This window comes from Puntigrus tetrazona, chromosome 23 (genome assembly GCF_018831695.1).
Source record: "Puntigrus tetrazona isolate hp1 chromosome 23, ASM1883169v1, whole genome shotgun sequence".
Lineage (NCBI taxonomy): Eukaryota > Metazoa > Chordata > Actinopteri > Cypriniformes > Cyprinidae > Puntigrus > Puntigrus tetrazona.
Window position 1 is genome coordinate 959,666 of NC_056721.1, and position 6,007 is coordinate 965,672.

A 6,007-nucleotide genomic window follows, 5' to 3' on the forward strand; every position below is an offset into this window, starting at 1 on the left:
CTTCCGAACTCAAAGAACCAGAAGTTTTAATCCAACATAAACCGATCTGAAAAAGCGGTGGCTGGTAATCGTACATGAAAGATCTGATGAATAAGATCAGAATGAAACCTCATTTATCTGTCATATGTTAAATATCAGTTGCTGTTCTGTGACATATAGATCATTTCACTGAATGTAGTCTGATGTATTTTCATTTGCACTGTTTTACTGTTAAAAATTATTTAAACATTGTTAATTCATTATATTGTGTATAAATGAATTGTGGAATTCATTTATATTCTAATTCCATTAAATTACACAAGATATGCATTTTTATATTTTCTTAATATAAGGATGACTGTACATAATCTACATGCTAATACACATTATACTCATATTGACGCAATGATGATATTGTCAACATTAATATTTTGAGAATAAAGTGTACTGATTATAGTTTTACTGTGGTAGACTATTTTTTTAAAAAAAGCGTTGTTATACAAATTGTAAAAAAAAAAAAAAAAAAAAGTAAATAAAGTAAATCAGTGGTTAATAATCATTTCAGCAGGTTGATAATCCAGAGAATGCGATTATTTTTTTTTTTTTTTTTTTTTTTTTTAAATGGCAGATTACAGTACTTACAAAACCAATACAAAAGAACAGAAGGCCTGTGTTCAAAACATTATTAAATACATACCACGAATGGATTAATAGATAAGAGAAAAAAGCAACATAATATAAAAATTCTTAAGACACATACAGAAAGAATTCACAAAAAAGAAGAGAGAGGGCAGATAAAAATATATTAAGGAAAAATCTTAAACAGGCACCAGTTCTAGATGTTTTTATAGCTTTCTTATTAACAGACATTGAAACCATTGCTTACTCTCCTTTAACCAATTCCCATGAGATCTGTTAAAGGTACCTTCAGCTTTCTGTTCATATATATTCTCTAAGTGATGTTTCTGATCTTTGAGCTCAGCTCTTTTTTGAATCCGTAAGATCTTCCAGATATCAGATAAGATTGATGCTTTCGAGCTTAAGGACTCTTTCCCTCTTGAATTCTGTTTAATATAATCTGTGTATAATATAACTCATCTGCTCAATCCCAATAAAAGGAAATTAAGTTGTCAGTTTTAGTCTGAACTTTATTACGATGAAGAATTGAAGTATTACATATTCAATACGTACACAACACATGGCTTTTTGATCAGAAAACTGTGGAAAACTACTTAATATTTGATCATTCTGCTGAAGTTGAACACAAATCAAGATGGGATTAGAAAAAAAAATAGCAACCCTTTTTCCAAGTGATATGTTTCTCATTATACATGGAACAACTGAACATTTTTGCATAAAGAATAACAAATAATCAGTAAATTCGCAAAACACGACAAATATAAATATAATATATAAATCCCTTCCGAGCCCCAAAACAGGAGAAAACAGTTAAAACCAAAACAGCAATAAGTAAAGCAACCAACAATGATAAAGAATATAAATATAAATTTAGACGGCAATGACCACAATAGATAAAAACAAGTAATACGACACTAAAGAGCTGAAGATGAAGTACCTATTAAACAGCAAGGATATTAAAAAACATACACAATAATGAATAGAAACGCAGAACTTAACAGTCATACATGCATCTTAATAATTGTGTGGGTAAGAAGGGTCACTTACAGGTAGTGCCTGTAGATGGTAACCAATGAGATAGTTTACTCTACCTACTAAAGTAAATACTTGGTAAATATGTAGTAATTACAAACAGGCATGTCCTTATAGTATCTGTATATGGTAACTAAGGCACATTACTGCACACACTAATGGTTTTGTACATGGTAAATGTGTAGCTATTGTGCTATTGTCTACCATCAATTGCTCGATACGTACATTGGTCCGTGTTTACTCAAGCACCTCATAACTTCTTCCGTACATTAACTAATAGGAAATGTTACTGTAAAATAAAGTGCACCAGTCTACAAAAACATTACACGGGAATAACCAGCTCTTCAAACTAAGTAAGCACTGTTGAGGAGAGCAATTTATCATTAGCTCTCTTGTCCGTAAGTACTACATTTTTATCACATATATAGCAAGTACAGTATGCGACATAATAGCACATTTTCCCATAGGTGCGGTAATGTGTCTTGGTTACTATGTACAGATACTGTAAGGACATGCTTGTTTGTATCCACTTGTGCGCATTTGTTACATATTTACTAAGTAAGTAACTGTTTAATTAGTTCCTATGTACAGGCGCTAGCTGTAAGTGCCTATTCTTACCCACAATTGTCTGTATGTACAAACTGATTTCCATGCATGTAATACTGTAAAGTACAGCTGTGTTTCTTGTATTTTTACCATGTACATACATTTCAGGTAAGCACCTTGTGTTATCACTCATTTGCTCGTAGGATATTACCCATGCACATAATAGGAAAGTACACCTACTGTAAACTAAAGCGCTACCCACATTTTTATAAATATATGAATATGCCTGTGCTTTTCCAATCACTCTTCTCTATGCTGAGGACGGTACGATGGCAATTTTGTTTTGTTTAGAGTCAGGCTCACAGGAAAATGATCAGACAAAACTATATCTTTGCGTATGCTACAGTTTTTGACATAATCCACATCATTCTCCAACATGAAAACGTAGTCTAATCTAGACATCGTTGGGCTTTGACGCTTCTTTGTCGATGTTTTCGGTGGATGTGTGTGTGTGTATTCACGACAATTCTTATTCTTTTCTCTCCAGACATCTGATAGCTCCAGTATATTCATGAACTCATTCAGTCTTGCTCTCCGCGCACGATGTCCTCTGATTACTTTGTTCGCATCCAATACAGAATGAAGCGTTGTGTTAAAGTCTCCGCCGATCACAAGCCTGCTTTGTAAAATATCTGACCCATCTTTTAAGAAGCTGTAGAAAATCTTCAACATGACATTACAGATGAGATGAGGTTCATTAGCACTGTAATACACGCTCACGAAAGTGTACCTCTGATTGTCAATCTCAACATGAACCCAAGCATAATCTCCACCTTCACAAAACGCCGTCAGCAGATTGTGTGGTTTGTTGATCAGAATGGCAACACCTTTGCTGTTTGAACTGAAGTACGTCATGTACATTGTCTTGGGCTGGTTGGTCTCTGTCCCTTTGAATGTAGCATCTTCCAGTTTTTCGAGTTTACATTCAGGTTCTGATAAATGCGTTTCAATTGTTTCCCGGTCACTATCAATCTTTTTTTTTTTGCGTTCGGTCGGTTTACCAATTTTAGTCTCTTGCAAAAGCACAACGTCATTAGAATTGAAGATATTCAGCATTTGGTTTTTTACTAATTCCATTTTTAAGTTTAGCTTTTAGACCGTTCAGATTCCAGGAGAGAATTCCAACACTTTCTGATGCAGATGCCATTATGAGGAAGATATATTGTTGCTGCTTGTGAAGTTTACTGTAAGCACACACACATTATTTAATGTTGATGTATTAAACACTTCATTTTCAATTAAAGGCATTTCATTTTTGAATTCAGAGATTGTCCAGCTGAGTTTAATTTAAGTAGTATCTGCGCAATTAAATTCTACAATAATCACTAGAAATGAAGTGTTCTCAACTAAGCAAGCCGGAGGCGACAACGACGAGGAACCGAAACTCCATCCGTGACAGAATGGAGAAAAAAACCTTGGGAGAAACCAAGCTGAGTTGAGGGACAGAGCATGGATTCCACAAACATTTAAAGTCACTTGATTAACTATGAAAATACACTTACCTTTGATGTTTTACTGGGCTCAGAACAGTGTTTCAAACACACCTCATACACAGATCTTCATATAGCTGCAGGTTATATCTGATTTAGTGTGGATGGCAAGCCAGTCTTGTGTCACTCTCGGCAACAAGGCATACGCTTTTATCCTGAAGGGAGTGTTCATTCATGCCAGTTTGCTGAGGTGATGATGCACAGACGCTCTTTATAGTTCATTAATTAGTGATGACACACCACATTTTTGCAGATCAAGTTCTCTTTAGCATAGTAGTGTCTTACTTTGCCAGTAGTTATGACCTGATTCCTGTGTGTTTATAGCAACACCATTCATTCAATCAATCAATCAATCAATCACTTTTATTTATATAGGGCTTTTAACAGCACAGATTGTATCAAAGCACTGAACAGTATCAAATAGGAGAATAGAGTGATAGTGATCGACGATAATGCTAGAAATCAAGTGTCCCCAACTAAGACCGAGGTGACAGCGGCAAGGAAACATAACTCCATCCATTCCAGAATGATGACATTATCTTTTTGTGACATTATCTTTTTGAACTTCATAAAATGGATACGACGCCCTATACACATATTTTCTTCACTTGTTTTACTTTCACTTCTGAGCATGAAAATCTCTTTGACAGAACAAGGAAATGCATCTCGTGCATCTGGCTTCATTTATATAGTATACTATCATCAAAGCACTGACATTTACGGTTATAAAAAGACTTTCATGAGAGTTTTGAAAATGACAAACATTAAACACCTGTAGAGGAAAACCTGAAAGAGCCAAAGGAGTGAACTTACAGCAGAGTATTGCAACACTGTTGAAGAATTAATGGCAGGTGAGAACTGAGTCACCCTGCATAAATAAAGCGAAATAAGGATAAAGAAATAAGGAGCAACTGCATAACAATCATCATCATTTAAACAACGCTGTAACCAAAAGGGTTCATTCATATTTCATTATTATTCACTCGCATTGTTTCCCTACCTTTGTTCTGATATGTAATAACAGATGTATGTGTTGTTACATGCTACTTTCAAGGGCTAGGGAAAGAGGGCACTTAATAGCTAGAGTCAATAGCTAGAGTATTTCTAAAGGGTTTTTAAAAACTGCCTACCTAACAACAACAAAATAAGAAGAAATAATTAGGCTTCCGAAACCAAAAAGGCATGCACCTCGCTTTTCAATGAAAATATGAGAACGAACAGGTAAACCTAGTGTCTAGGCATCATACACAACAAGAGAAACTCTTCTTTGTACTCCTAAAAAACTGGCACAAAAACAAAAACTGGCTCCTAAAAAACTGTACAAGCCACAAAATCACCAAAAATAAACAAATCCCTGCATATATTACATATATATTTTAATAATGATAAAAATGTATGGCTGCAAATGAAAAAAAAAAATCATTTAATGAAACTGCAAACATTATTTCAATAAGTTTAGATTACAAATGCTAATGATTAGATACAAACATTATTATTCTACGTATTTATATTCAGACTGACATTTATTGTCATACAATAATGAATACATTTATCAATTTTTTTTTAGATTCTTAAAAAAAAAAGTTACGATTTATAAACTTGTTTTCTCATTGCTACCAAAAATAAAAATGTCCCAAGGACAAAATTTACTGGTATTACGATCCCCGTGAGGACATTTGATCCTCATACGATAATGAATATCATGTGCACACATCAGTGTTTGATCCTCAGTCATTTTATATCATTTAAGGAGTCAACAAGTGTGTAGAGTACAATCTTTTAATGTTTTTTAATAGTTGAGTACTTGATACCTGCCTTACACAACGACTGGCTGGGTTGTGTGTAGATCAGAGGTTCTCAACTCTGGCCCTCATGATCCACTTTCCAGCAGAGTTTAGCTTCAGCCTCGATCAAACTCACCTGTCTGTAACTTCTGATTAGGGTTGGAGCTAAACTCTGCAGGAGAGTGACCCTCGAGGGCCAGGGCTGAGAACTCCAGGGGCCTGTACCATGAATAAAGGTGGCAGAACAAACTCAGAATTACAGGAAAAATGTGTATGGCTTTCTGTGATGTTGTTACCTGACCAGCTTGGCATGTTTCTAATGTGGAAAGACTGCAAGTGTTTTTTAAATTTCACTTTCACATTACATTCTGGCAACAAAGCCATTTCCTCTGTTCACAAGACGCTAACCAATAATCAAATGGATCACAATGGAAATGAATTTTCAGAACATTAAAAAAAACCCACACACACACACAT

The 6,007-nt window shown here is 34.6% G+C and overlaps 1 long non-coding RNA gene across 1 annotated transcript; it reads right to left on the reverse strand.

Annotated features, from left to right (window-relative positions):
- Positions 1–608: 608 nt before the first annotated feature.
- On the reverse strand, positions 609–3,912 carry LOC122328476. The gene is made up of 3 exons (XR_006247797.1): positions 3,759–3,912; positions 3,604–3,670; positions 609–3,440 (listed from the first exon to the last, which is right to left on the reverse strand). It is a non-coding gene; the product is annotated as an uncharacterized LOC122328476 (long non-coding RNA).
- Positions 3,913–6,007: the final 2,095 nt, after the last annotated feature.